General features: G+C 42.7%; 1 pseudogene; it reads left to right on the plus strand.

The window, feature by feature from the left end:
- The first annotated feature begins 7,993 nt into the window (after positions 1-7,993).
- LOC100021955 (60S ribosomal protein L10-like) lies at positions 7,994-14,221 on the plus strand (annotated as a pseudogene).
- Positions 14,222-15,497: the final 1,276 nt, after the last annotated feature.

Genomic DNA, 15,497 nt, shown 5'->3' on the forward strand with positions numbered 1-15,497 from the left:
TGGAACCATGTCTGGTCTGCGCCTGCGCCCTAAAGGTCTCCTATCTCAGAATCTGCCCTGAGGTGTCTGCGCCTGCGCCCTAAAGGTCTCCAAACTCAGAATCTGCCCTGAGGTGTCTGCGCCTGCCCCTGCCCCCAAAAGCCTCTTATCTCTGAGCCCGCCTTTTCTACTTTTCATTCTGGTCGGAGGCTGCCCCCCAGAGGTGAGAACTCTCCCGTGGACTTTCCCTGTCACGCCACCCCTTCTTTTTGATTGCTTCTCAGCTAAGTTCCCCTGGAGGCATTCTTTCAAAATATCGCTGTGGCGGCTTGGCTTGATTGGTTTGTCTTTTTATTTTTGACCCCAGAGGTTAGTCTTTATGGAAATGCATATGCCTTGAAGAGCTAGGAGTGTCCTTCTGGAAAGGAAATCACACCTCCACCATGAAGCCCAACCTCCATTGGCTGCCGACCTTCATTCATCTCCTTTATGTATATTGTAAAAGGGGGTTTTGAGACCCCAGGTTTTCCCGATGCCCTTCAGGAACTTGCCTTGGGGGAAGCCCCCACTCACACAGAACAATAGACTTTGAGGTACTTAATGAGCCCAGTTTAGATAAAATTAGTAGGCAATCAAGCCTTAGGTACCCCTTTCAAGGCTTAGAAGTGTATCCCCATCAATCCCTCCCCAGGGGCCAAAACATCTTTTTGTGTGACTGGTGTAAAGGATCAGCCTCTTCCTGTCAGTCAAGCCCTGGGCTCCTTTCCTGGTATCCTACTTCCCTGCCCTTTGTTCCTCCAAAGGTGTAGAAGACCCCCCCCCCCCAAGTTCTGTTACTCTGGAGAATCCTCTTTGGCGGTGCATTCTCTCAGAGACGCTGTTCCCAGAGACCCAGAGCATTGGCGCTGTGTGGCGGCCAAATACTAAGAATTTGTCTCTTATCCTGGTTAAAGATGGGTTTTCATGACTATTTTAGTGGTTCTGTGTTTTTCCAAGTCAATAGTGTGTGTGTGTGTGTGTTAAACATATGCTATTTAAAAAAAAAATTTCCCAATTACATGGAATAACAATTAACCATATATGGTTTTAGAAATCACAATATCCACATTGTCTCCTTCCGTGGGATGGTAAGCAGTTTGATCTGGGTTATACCTGTATTATTATCATGCAAAATAAAATCTATCCAGCCCTCATGTCAGTTCCATTCATTGAATCTCCCTGCTGTATCCATGAAGGGCCCCCAGCCTGCCCAGGTTCCTAACCTTGAAATCATCCTGGAGTCCTCTCTCCATCCCCATGTGTCACTTGGCTGCCAGAGCCTTTTACCTCATTCAGTCCCTTCCCACCCTCTCAGCCAGACTATTTCTGATGGTCTCCTGGCTGGTCTTTCTGCCCCAAGTCTTTCCTTTCCCTTTTCCATTCTATATTCCTTCCCAACAGAGTTCCTAACTTCTTTTTGTGCCCAGGACCCTTTGGCAGTCTGGGGAAGTCTTTATGTTTTGGAAGCATAAAACAGGATTACAAATAGAGCAATTATGATGAAATAATCATTTATGATTTCCTAAGTTGGTTACCAAAATGTTTTTAAAAACAAGTTCCCAGACCCCCAGTTAATAACCCCTGCTAAGGTATCATTCTGGCCACCAGGAACAAGTATTGGGCATTTACTGTGGGCCAGATACCCAGGTGTCAACTTGGAATCTAGAAACCCCAAACTTGCAGCTTAGTAAGATCTGATGAACCCCAAGTTTAGGACTAGCTTGTAAGTTGGAGACCCCAAAGCTTGTACTTGTTCTCTGTTCCCAAGAGAATCCACCCCAAAGGGAATCTCAGGCTTGCAGTTTCAGACTGAATAATGACCCAGAGGTAAAAGATGATCACCTTTAGGTGGAGCCAAGCCCAAGCCAAGTGACTCTTCTGGTCTCCAGAAGCCTCTCCCAGTATATCACACCCTCCTTCCAAGGATCAAACTCAGGACCTTCAGTCTAACAGACTGACCCACTGCCTCGAGTCCCTTGGATACAATGGGAGAAAGTACTAGGGCAAAAGGGTACTGAACATCTGTTTAGGTCTACCTATTGTTCTGTCTAGTTTCGTTTGGACTTCCCTGGTGAGGGTGAGTTCTCAGGGGAGCGGACAGACCTGGGGTCTCCAGATTTCAAGTTGACAGCATTACTGGTAATGGCAGCCTATTCCAATCACACTCCTTTAGGTGAGTGACTTACTAGCTATGGCACAGGACATGGATATAAGAGTTTATGAATGCCTTCTCTTCCCTGATCTGATTCTTAGTGGAATGTTGTCTGTCTCTAAGGCCTGGATCTTCAGCAGATGTGATCAACTGGAGTAAAAAAGGAGGGATTAGAGAGAGAATGGGAAAGTGAAGGAAGGAAGGAAGAAGCAGCTGTTCAAGGTTAATAAAGCACTTTCAGGGCATCTAGGTAGTCCAGTGGATAGAGAGAGCATCAGGCCTGGGGTCCAAGGACCTTGGTTCAGTCTGGCCTCAGACCCTGGGCAAATCACTTAACCCTGACTGCCTTAGCCTTTGTTTCTCTTCTGTCTGTTGATATGAAGGCAGAATTTCCCCATAACAACCATTTGTGGAGGTTCTATGCAGTGTGAATGTTATAAGGGAAATGACCTGAAGGTCACACAACCAGCATATGTTGGAGCCAAAGACGTGGCCCCTCTGCTTTTGCCTCAGAATGACAATGGCCCAATTTCTCATGAAGTCTCCCAGGAAAGGTTGCAACAGCACCCCTCCCCAGCTGGTTTCCCAGCCTCTGGTTTCTTCTCTCCCTCCTCTCATACATGTTGCTTGATCTTCCCCGAGCATTGTTTCTGTCTCTTAATGACCCCATTTGGAGGTTTTATTGGCAAAGATACCAGAGTGGCTCATCATCTTCTCCAGATGAGGAAACTGAAGCAAACAGGCTTAAGTGACTTGCCCAGGGTCACATAGCTAGTAAGTTTCTGAGATTGGATTTGAATGCTGGAAGATGGGTCTCTGATTCCAAGCCCAGTGCTCTATTCATTGCACCAATTATTTCCTTCTAGAGATGAAGGAACTCAGGCCCAAGTTGACTAAATGATTTGCCCAGAGTCCCACGGCTAGAGTACATGTGAGATGGAATTCAGACTTCTGTTTCTTCGAAATCAGTATCACCCCATGATCTCTCGCTTTGGGGAACTCCAGTTGCACATGTAATTCTTTCATGTGTCATGGCTCCCCAGCTATATTGTGTTACCTACGGACAAGATAAATTTGCATCAGTCCCTAGCAAGGACTTGGCAGAGACTGATGAGCACCAGATATCAAACTTGGGGAGAATTCACAGAAAGTTCTAGTTAAGGTGATTAGATCTGGAGGGAGCTGATGAGGTCTTGGGTCCCTGGAAGGAAGGGTTTGCTGGAATCACATTAGGGCCAGAAGGAGCTGTGGAGATCATTTACTTCTAGAGAGTTGCAAAGTATAATGAGTGGTAGATTTGTAGTCAGAGGATCTGAGTTTGAATCCCAGCTTTCTCATTGAGTGACCACTCTGTGCACCTGGCTCCCTGTTGGTATCTGGGGATAGTAGAGCACTCAAGTGACATCTTATCAATATATTACTTCTCTCCAAAGATGCATCTCATAATCTATCCATACCTGACCCATCCCATGTGACTCTCCCAGTAATTCATCTTTGCAGGGATTCCACCCAGTACTACAGCGTCTTGAAATTTAGAGTCTTTTTAATGAAATAGTTCCTGCCCTCAAAGAGGTTCCATTCCATCTGAGAATATAACATATACTCATAGAAGTATATAGAAAATATGATCATTTCTTTTGGTGAGGCAGACATTAAGAGGAACTGATCTCCAAAATTGATGATAACATACTTGCTCTAGGCCTATGAATACAAAGAAAGGAATCACAGTGAGAAGATATCACACCCTACATTTTATTTTTTTAATCATTTTTTCAGTTATCAAATGTTTCTTTTTTCACCCTCTTACTTCCTTTTCCACATTAGAAAAAAGAAAAACAAAGGCTTTTGCAACATAATGTACATTTCTTAGCTTCCGTTATCTCATCTGTAAAGCAGATAAAATTATAACACTGACTTCACAAGGCTATTTGTTGTATTGACCAAATACATAAAACATTTTGTAAACCTTAACTAAATCACTATAAAAATGTTTGTTGTTATTATTATTTTTTTTATTGCTTACCTTCCACCTTAGAATCAATACTGTGTCTTGATTCCAAGTCAGAAGAACAGTAAGGGCTGGGCAATGAGGGTCAAGTTATTTGCCCAGGGTCACACAGCTGCGAAGTGTCTGAGGTCAGATTTGAACCTAGGATCTCCCGACTCTAGGCCTGGCTCCCAATCCACTGAACTACCCAACTGCCCCCAAGGTTTATTATTATTATTATTGTTATTGTTATTATTATTATTAATCCTACTATTATTTTATAGATAAAGAATCTAGACCCTAAGGATGTATGACTTCCCCAAGTTAACAAGTAACTGAGCTGGAATTTGAACCCAGGACTTCTGCCCCTTGGAGCTGACCGGTTCTCATGTAATTCTGCTGTGTATGCTGACAAGGTGTGGCTGAGGAAGAAAGCCATAAGGAAGGCAGGTAAAAGGTTAGACTGTTTTCTGTCCAGTCTCCAGAAGAAGGGGGATGTCCAGGGCACCTATTACCAGCCAGTGCTTTCTTATCTAAACCAGAGGTGAAGCTATCCCAGAAGCATGGGACTGTAGCTCCCGAGGAAACAGCAGTGAGAATTGGGGATTAGCCCAGTTTCCAATCCATCTCACCATGGCCTGGGATGGTCTGAGCCAAAGGTGTCAAAGCATGCTACCCACTCTGAGTTAGATTACAGTGTAATTGAGAAATATTTAATGAATAAAGAAGAATACAATTGAACATAGATAATGTTAATGTATGGTTTTTGAGGTCAATATATAGCCAATAGGGATCCTTCCATTCCTATTTGAGTTTGAAGCACACCAGAGTGTGGAGGCAGGACAAGGGTCATATCCAAATGTTTCTAGTTTGGGACTAACCAACCACTTGATTCTAGTCTGGCCTCCCTCCAATCTCTCTGGATAGGTGGTACCTTGGGCACCACTCAATTACACTCATTGGCTTTCTGTGGTCATCTGTCGTAAGCAGGAGCCTGGCAGGGAGATAGATGCGTTCTCTATCTCTCTCTTATTTTACAGCCAGAGAGATGGAGGGAGCAGGAGGTGAAAGGAAGGAGGCAGGAGGAAGTTTGTTTGCTAGAGGAGGGTCACTGAGGAGAGAAACTGTGCTTGGAATGAGATCATACCACCTTGGCTAGTCACTTCTCTTAAGCCTCAGTTTTCTCATCTGTAACATGAAGGAATTGGACTAGAAGATAATTTTCAGATGTCTCTGAGTCTATTTTGCTCTGATCCTGTGGACAGAAAGGGGTACGGGTAAATCCATAAGGTTTGCAAAGGGTTTCACATATGTTATCTCATTGAGTCCTCACAACATCTCTTTGAGCTCAGTGCTATTATTATCAGAATTCTACAGATGAAGAAACTGAGGCCTAGAGAGAGGCTAAGTGATAAACCGCAGTGGATTATCACTTTGCCCTCTCTCTGGACCTCACACAGCCAAGAGCACACAACCAGTCAATGTCTCAGACAAAGTCTGACCTCAGTTCTTTCTGACTGCAAGTCCAACCAGCTCTGCAATGTACCACCTTGGTGCCCAATTCCTTGAAGGAAAATTGCAGGCTTTTCAAGACCCCTTTTAGGGTTAGGCTCCTCAGAGTTGAAAGAACATTGCATTTGGGTCTGATGGTCTACAGCCAGATCCAAGCTCTGCTACTACTATCTGTGTGACCTTGAGCAAACCATTTCCCCTCCACCCACTTTGGTTTCTCCTTCTGTAAGATGACTCCATGGTCTCCAAGGTTCTTGCCAGCTCAGAATCCTATGATGTCTCCTGCCCATGGCAATTCCCATTCTTCCTTCAGGTTCAGTATCCTGGAGCATTTCTCCTCCTCCAGACCTCCTCCCAGGCTTGGTATCTCGCTGCCCCCAGGGATGCTTGGCACTCAGGCCCAGGGCCTTGCTGCCTGCAGCGGCATAGGACATGGAGGCAAAGAAGAACTACCTCTGGCCTCCTTCTCTGTCTTATTTGGGAATTTCTGACATGCACAGACATACACATATACATACACATATACAGAGTCATGGCCTGAGCTATTGACAGCCAATGACGTTGCCTTGCCTGGCTGCTTTCATTTCTGGGTGTGACTAGGTCAGAGTACAGGGAGGGTCTAAATATTGAGATTCTGTGCTGCCAACTACCAGCTGGAGAACAGAGATCATCTCAAAATGTCCATCTGGAAACAGAAATGACCAGAACAAACTCAAAGGACTGCTGCCAGGAAGAGGCCTTGGTCAATTTTGATCTAATCCACCCCTGAAGCTCTGGCCAGGTGCCAGTGGAACCTCCAAGGTAGGGGGTCTAGCCTGAGCTTGGCAGGGATCAAGACCCAGTGGGAGGAACTCCAGCCTAGCTCCCTGGCCAGCTGCCCAACTCAAGTGTGCACACTAGCCTGCTTTCTTTGTCTTAAAGATTGCCTCAGTGGGTAGCTCTGCCTGAGTTCCCTCCATCTCATTTGGCCATTTTGGATGAGGGGAGTGGAGGAGGTGAACAAGAGACCTTTAGAGGTCACTTGGTCTCTGACAGAGGAGGCACCTAAAACACTGAAGGGTACAATGACTTTTCCAAAACGACTCATAGGATCATAGATCTCAAGTTAAAAGAGCAGCAGCATAGTTGAACTCCCCCATTTTTCAAGAACAGGGAATGGAAGCTCAGCGAGGTACAGGGACTTTCCTGTGTCCTACAGGTAGTTAGTATCTAAAACAAGATTCCAACCCAGATCTTCTTACTCCAAGTCCAGCATTCTCTCCCTTGTGCCACAGTCCTCATGACAACTGGATACTAGAGAATGGAAAGAATATTAGATTTAAAATCAACAAATCTGGCTTGGAATGTTACCTCTGTTACCTTCAAGCAATATGACACTAGGCAAGCCACCTCCTCCCTCTAGACCTCAGTGACCTGCTCATTAAATTGCAATAAATAAACAACGTTGGCCCTCCATATTTCACGTACTTGTCATCAGGAAAAGGACTAAACAGTAGAGCTCTCCATAACTGGAAATTTATTATTACTAATTATGTAAGTAAATAATTAAACAATAATTATTACTAGTAATAATTAGTGATGATAATAGTAACGATACCATTAGCTAGTCCCTCACACTAAGGTTAGACATTGTCCAATTTGAATATACAAGCTATTATATTCAGTAATAGTTCAGTTAGTCAGTCAGTAAGCAAGTCTTTTTGGAGCATTTACTATGGCTCTGTATTTCTTACAAGGTCCTTCCACAAGGGCTGGGGTTGGATGTGTTTATAGAGGGGATGGTCCTTTAGGACATTCTAAGATATGCTGAGCTCTGTGTGAGTCACTTGAGGGGGGAACAGAAGTAGAAGATAGAATCCATGTCCTCTCCTCAAGAAGCTCACAGTCTAGTCAGGTAGAAAAGATACACACAAAGAAAATAGTTGCTGAACAAATAGGTTCTAAGCACAAGGCCTTGTCCCAATGTCATATTGTTTTGGGGTGGTGACCTGTGTTCTCCAACTTTGTGCAAGTGGAAAGCACACTCAAGAATATTCGACAATGGTGGGAAGACTTTGAGTATAGCCCTGGCCACAGATGATGATTTCTAAGGAACAGCCTAGCTAAGTACAGAGAAGTTTGTTACTATGTAGGTGAAGAATTCTTTGGCCATGGCAACCCATAAAACAAAGAAAAATGCCAAATGGACCTACATCTTAAGCTATCCCCTTTTGACTCTCTACCAGTGGTGACAATATCAGAAAGGGGGCCAGATGGTGCTAGGAATAAATTAACTGTTGCTTCTCTAAATGTGAGCTCCTTGTCCAGTGACTGTGGACACACGAATGGGTACCATTGCTACATGTGTAAATTACTCTCATACAGATTGCATTACAATGAGGAAGCAGACACATTGGCGGTAAGTAGGAAGTAGACACATTGCTAGTGTCCCTTCCATCCCCTTTTTTGGTAGTAATGACTTGTGAGGTTTTTTCTCCCATTCTTCTGGCATGTTTCCCTGTTTCAGAAACCTTGAGACTCAAGACCTCAAGACACTCAAATTGCATCCCCTTCATAGAGATCTTTCTTTTCTTTTGTACTGTTTCTGCTTCCTCGAGCAGCACTTCAGTGGCTCTGATGCTAGGATCTAAATGCGGTGATCCCCCCTGTCATTTGATGTAGAAAAGAGCTGCAGAAATCTTCACAGATATTTTCCACCATTCATCTCTTTGTTGTCCTGCTGCCAGTTTTATACTTAAATGGTTTGGGGATGATCTGGCTAAATTGGGTCTCTTGCCAAGCTTCCTGTAAATGTGAATTTCCATCCACCACTTTTTGCTGTTTTGAGAAAATACTGCTCATAATCCTTCTCTATAAGATTTCACAAACACTGCTATATTCTAAACCGATGTTTCTCTTGGCTGCCATATCTCTGCTTGGCAAGGAAATCAAGTGTGTGATGGCTGAGGCTGTTCCGAGGTTCTTTTGGTCTCCTAGTTGAAGCAATTGATTTACATAGGTTAATCTTCCTTTTAAAATAGTGAGAGTCTGTATCAGTCTTTCTTCCTTTGTCCATGTCCCATTTTCTGCATCAATAATCTGTTTGAATAGGTTGGAGTTGTTTTGCTTGCACTCCATTTTGATTCTTTCTATAATTTGGTGTTGATTGTGATCTTGGCGCTAACAAGTCTAAGGTCTGACTGTACACAGACAGCTGATTCAGAAATGACTCTAACACTAGTAACCAGTCGTTTCCTGTCTGTTAAGATAAAATCAATTTCATTTTGTGTGATATTATGCAGTGTTCCCCTCACTCTCTTCTTACAAGAAGTCTTTGTGAAGTGTAGATTCTCCAACCTGAACCATCTTTTCTCCACACATATTTCCTCATCCTCCCCTATACCCACCTTTGCAGTACAATCACCACCTATAGATAGATGGCAATTCAAAATGAAGGGTGTCACATAGTGCTTGTAAACTTTCTCTGCCTCCCAAGTGAATCTTCATTAAGTGATAGATGTTGGTACGGAAGTGACAATTATCTCCACAGTAGTATTTCTGGCAAATGGTCACCCTGATCGCTGCAGTGTGGGATAACCAAGGTAAAGCCTAAAATGGTGTTTCTTGTGCCATTGGACACACAATAAAACCAACTCCACCAGCTCCTTTTTATTCACCTCTCCCAGGAGAGCCCATGAGTCAGCCTTCCATTTAGTCGAAATATCCTTCTATCTCCTGGTTTCATTTATAACATGAAAGTCAGGACTTCTATTATATGCTTCAGGTCCTCCAGCAGAAGGTCAGCTCATTGATCGCTGCCCAGGGATCTTGATTTAATGTACCAACAGTTACCTGAGTGTTTATAGAAGGTCTAAAAACTGGACCACAGAGTGGCCTCAGAGGAAGGTTTGAGGGAGGTAGATGTATGTACATATGTGGGTTTTGTTGGGGGGTTGTTTACTTTATTAAATATTGTATTTCCCCAATTATACATAATAACATACATTTTCTGAATTTCCAAGATCCAAATTGTTTCTCTCCCTCCCTCCTTCCCAGTACATATATTCAGATGCACAAATACATATGTAGAAATGTAGGATAAGGACTAACCACAGTACCTTGCCCAGATGTTCCAAGATTCGTGTGCAGACTGCTGAGACATGGCTGGGCAAGCAAGCAAAAACAGGAGCTCATTCTCAGCAGGCAGGAAGGTGGGGTGGGTCTAACAAGAAAGGTGCCACATCTGAATCCAGGTAGCCCTTCCTGGCTTCGACACATTCAAGGGCATCAGGTTGCTATTTAGCATGAGACTGGGTTGGTCTGGATTCCTCCCTCTCTTCTCTTTAACTCAGGGATTTACTTAGCCTAGAGTCTGTAAACTTCAATAAAAATTTTCCATAACTGTGTTTTAATAGAATTGGCTTGTAATCCTGTATATTGGGAGGGGTTGCATTTAAAAACACGATTTTGAGAAAGGGGCCCATAGGCTTCACCAGAATGCCAACAAGTCAGGGACATAAAACAGATTGAGAACCCCTGCAGCATTTCCTTTAGCATCTAGATGGATCTACATCTGTCCTTTCTTTCTGATTTGATGTGTTTGCTCTTTGGATTAAAACAAAACACACACACACATACACACAAATCTATAGTTCCTGAACTCCTTCTAAAGACTTTTCTCTTTTACTTTTTTACGTATTTTTAATTTAGGGGTATATTTTGTTTTCATATCCCCTTCATTTCTAGATATATCCCTCTGCCCTACTCAGCTCCACAAAAGAGTCTACAAAGAATTCAAAGGAAAAGAAAAAACACAATGGTAAGGATGGACTAAATTTCTAGCTTTAGCATCCTATGCTCTTGTGTGACCTTGACCAAATCAGTTCACCTCTCTGGACCCCAGTTTCTTCCTCTGTGAAATGAGGGGATTAAGCCAGCTAGCTTCTGAGGTTCCTTCCAGCTCTAAATTTAGGAGCCTAGCTGTGACTTTGGGCAGATCTCTTATATAAACTTTGCAATGGCCACATTGCTCCTTTCTCTGTCTTGATTGATGAATCAATTTGACCCTATACTATCCTCAATACTCAAGTGCCTTGGCCACTTGTCCTATTGTCAATCAAACCTCAAACCTAGATTCTTTCCAATTCCTCCTTCTCTGTGACTATTCACATACTACAGAATAGAGCTGGAGAAAAATCAAGAAACCTTACCAATCTGGGTTCACTAGAAATGCACGTTAACCTCAACTGGGCTCTCACTGTGGCAAGGCAATCCTTTCACACCTCCCTAATCAGTTTACTCTCTCAGTAGCTATTTCAAGTCTTTTCACACCTCTTCAAGCCTACCATAGCATCCCCTCTTCCGCTGAATTGAGGGTAGATATATAGATCTGGAAATCACCCTCTCAGATGAACTGAGCCTCAGGACCTAGACTTCAAAGAAAAAACTAAGACCTCTTACCAAGAGCTCCCTCTTGGACCCTCCTCCTCATTTAATATCTTCCCTCACTATTTCCTTCATTCTGATCTCTGAAGAAAAAACTCTTCTACATGAACCCTTGATCCCATATCTTCCCATTTTCTCCAATCAGCACATATCTCTCTACCTCTTTTACTATAAACTTCTTGAGAAAGCTATCTATATTAGTGCCTCTACTTCCTCTCTAAACACTGGGCATTATAGCTTCAGACCTCATCATTCAATCAAAACTGCCTTCCTCGCCAAGGTTACCAGTGATCTCATCATTGCCAAATCCAATGGTCTTTTCTCAGTCCTCCTCCTTCTTGACGGCTCTTCAGCCTTTGACGCTGGTCATCACCCTTTCCTGGATATTCTTTCTTCTTTAAATTTTTGTGATATTAATTTTGTCTGGTCGTCCTATCTGACAGCTCCTTCTTCTAAGCCTCAGTTTTTTGGATTATCATCTGGGTCACATGTACTGTGTACTCCAAAGCACTGTCTTTAACCCTCTGATTTTTTTCTTCAATGTTATCAGGCTTGGTGCCCTCATCAGCTTCCATGAATTTGATTATCTCTTTGTAGATGATTTCTAGATCTATATATCTACCTCCATCCCCTCTCTTGAGTTCTGGGCTGAAATTAACAACTATCTTTTGTACATCTCGAATTGGATATTCCATATATACCTCAAATTTAACATGTTTCAAACAGAATTCATTCTTTTCCCCAAAATCCTTTTCTTTTTCTCAACTTTCCTATTACCAATAATGTCACCACTATGCTCCCAGTCACCCAAGCTGCCAACCTAAGTATCATCCTTGACCTTCATTCTCTTTCATCCCATGTATCCAACCTCTTGACAAATCTTGCCATCTCCACCTCAATCTTGCCATCTCCACCTCCTATGTGCTCCCATCTCTCCTCTGACACTGCCACCACTCTGCTGTAGGCCCTCATATTTAGATTACTACTCTAGTTGGTCTCCTCCCCACCTCACTTTGATCCATCCTCTATTCAGCTATCAAAAGGATCCACCTAAAACTCAGGTTTGATCATGTTACATACACCTCAGTCCTCACTCCCATCGAATAAACTGCACTGGCTCCCTACTACTTCCAGCATCAAATATACTATGAAACTCTGGGTTTGGCATTTTATGCCCTCCATAATTTGACTCCTTCCTACCTTTCCAGTCTTCTTACACTCTTACATTCTCCTCCTCTCTATGAATCAGCTACACTAGCCTACTTGTAGTTCTATCCCTCATTTCCATGCCATTATATTGGTTATTCTCCATGCCTGCCATACTCTGCCCCCCCCCTTACCTTTGTCTCTTAGTTTACTAGCTTCCTTCAAGACTCAGCTCAAATCCTACCTTTTGCAGGAAGTCTTTTCCTATCCTCTCTACTTTCCCTCTTAGATTACCTTCCATCTACTCTGTATATCTATCTACCTATCTATCTATCTATCTATCTATCTATCTATCTATCTTCTAAGCTACCTATATATAACTACCATATATATGTGTATATCTATATATCTATATCTATATCTTGTTTCTTCAGCCACATTCATGGCTGGTAGGTCAAATTGCTTAAATCTACCTATTTTGTCAGGAGAAGTCTTCACATGCTTGGGGTAGAAATCCCCTAATTCACTGATGAGTTTAAGGCCTGTTACCCTTAATTTGGTTTAGCTGCAGGTGCTGTGCAGTGCCTAGTGCTCGGGAGACTGTTTTTTAGGCCATAGCCAGTTGTTTTGACTGTTACCTTGCCATTGGACTTCAATGACTCTGGAAACAAGTGAGTGATGGCTGATGACTTTGAGAAACTCTGCCTCACTTCAGTTCAGTTAATTCACAAGTCAAGACATCACCCTGTGATGTCACTGGTCTTCTTCAAAGATGATGGACAAACTACAGCAAGTTCCTATTTATTTATATGTTGCTTCCAGTGAAGATTGGATTTTGCTCTCCCCTGATTGTAACAATGAAGGTACTTAGTTCTTCCCTGATTGTAAAGATTTAAATTGTAACTCATGTCTATTTTTCTATTTTAATTCCCATAAGTGTAAACACCCTACTTAAAAGTTAAGTATGGAGACCTGACTATTTTTAGATTCAATCAGAAAAAGTGGAAATATGGTACTTAAAAGTTAAGTATGAAGATCTGCCCGTTTAGATATAATCACCAAAAGTGCAAATATCCCACTTAATCATGAAGTAGGAAGTCTGTGACCCACGTGTGAGATAGTGGGTAATGAGTCAGAATCAACTAATTGCCTTCTGGGCAGTCCTAGAGCAGAGCTCCAGCTGTGATTGGTAGACGTGGAATTAGGGGAAGTGACACAAGAAAAAAGGACATTAAAAGAAAGAGATTCCCTTTTCCTGCCAGTAGATAGATTCCCCAGTGGCGCAGGTGCCATGGGCTGTTGTCCAGCCTGCTGTTACAGGTACCTCAAGTCCTGTTAATGCAGGGGAGTTCCCGATGCCAAAATCCAAATCTTTGATCTTGGGAGGAAGAAAGCAAAAGTGGCCGAGTTTCCATTATGTGACCACATGGTGTCTGATGAGTAGGAACAGCTGTCATCTGAAGCCTTGGAAGCAGCTCTCATCTGTGCCAACAAGTACATGGTGAAGAGCTGTGGCAAGGATGACTTCCATATTCGTGTGCGCCTCCACCCTTTTCATGTCATCCGCATCAATAAGATGCTGTCATGTGCTGGGGCTGATAGGCTCCAGACTGGCATGCCAGGGCCTTTGGGAAGCCCCAGGGCACTGTAGCCTGTGTCCACATTGGCCAGGTTATCATGTCCATTCGAACCAATGTCCAGAACAAAGAACAAGTGATTGAAGCTCTGTGGAGGGTTAAGTTCAAGTTCCCTGACCGCCAAAAGATCCATATCTCCAAGAAATGGGGTTTCACCAAGTTCAATGCCGATCAGTTTGAGGATATGATCTCTGAGAAGCAGCTCATTCCTGATGGCTGTGGGGTCAAATACATCCCTAATAGAGGCCCCTTGGACAAGTGGCGAGCACTCCACTCCTGAGGGCTGGGCTGTGACCACCTGTCTTATTGCCTTTCTGCAGGCACAAATAAATAGATATCTGCTTTCTGGAGAAAAAGAAAGAAGGAAAGAAAGAAAGAAAGAAAGAAAGAAAGAAAGAAAGAAAGAAAGAAAGAAAGAAAGAAAGAAAGAAAGAAAGAAAGAAAGAAAGAAAGAAAGAAAGAAAGAAAGAAAGAAAGAAAGAAAGAAAGAAAGAAAGAAAGAAAGAGAGAAAGAGAGAAAGAGAGAAAGAGAGAAAGAGAGAAAGAGAGAGAGAGAGAGAGAGAGAGAGAGAGAGAAAGAAAGAAAGAAAGAAAGAAAGAAAGAAAGAAAGAAAGAAAGAAAGAAAGAAAGAAAGAAAGAAAGAAAGAAAGAAAGAAAGAAAGAAAGAAAGAAAGAAAGAAAGAAAGAAAGAAAGAAAGAAAGGAAGGAAGGAAGAAAGGAAGAAAGGAAGCAAGGAAGCAAGGAAGCCTGAACTCTGTACTCAGTCCTTCTGGGAGTTTGATTTGGAACTTTCACAGGGGAGTGGAACCTCCTGTGAGAGACAGTTCTTCATTTTTGGAAGTAGAGACAGGAGGAATTCATGCTTTTGAGTTGAGGCTGGTGAAGAGTGGCAGAAGGATCTGCTGACTGGAATGACACGTGGTGAGTGAAAAACTGACCTTTAACTGCTGGATTTTTCTGAATAGGCTTTCCCAGGTCTTGGCTACAAGGGCTGAGGCCTATCCAGTTGAGGACTAAATTCCCCTTCCTAGTTTTTGAGCCAGGGGCTGGAGATAAATTACTTAGTGCTCAGGCTAGACTTCCTACCTTATCCTCAGTCTAATTTCTTGCTTCACTCTTTCTACATTTTGTAAATAAATTGTAAATAAAATCTCTTGGAATTAATTAAGTTCCTGGTGACCAAACTCTTAAATAATCAAGTCCAACCCTTTAAAAAATTAACCCCTTTTCCCCTTACACTCCTCCATTAGGATGTATGCACCTGATGAAGAAATCAAAGCAGTCAAGAGTCAGATGAAAAAATACTCTAAATGACTACTGATAAGAGAAATGCAAATTAAAATAACTCTGAAGTACCACTTCATACTGTAAGTACAGGGACACTTATGCATTGTTGGTGGAATGGTGAACTGATACAACCATTCTTGAGATCAATTTGGAAACATGCTCAAAGGGCTATAAAACTGCATACCCTTTGATCCTGTAATATCACTACTAGGTCTGTACCCTAAAAGAGACAAAAGGAAAAGGACCTATTTGTACAAAAATATTTATAGCAACTTTTTTATGGCAGCAAAGAATTGGAGTTTGAGGGGATGCCCATCAATTGGGGAATGGCTG

The sequence above is a fragment of the Monodelphis domestica genome, chromosome X (genome assembly GCF_027887165.1).
Source record: "Monodelphis domestica isolate mMonDom1 chromosome X, mMonDom1.pri, whole genome shotgun sequence".
NCBI lineage: Eukaryota > Metazoa > Chordata > Mammalia > Didelphimorphia > Didelphidae > Monodelphis > Monodelphis domestica.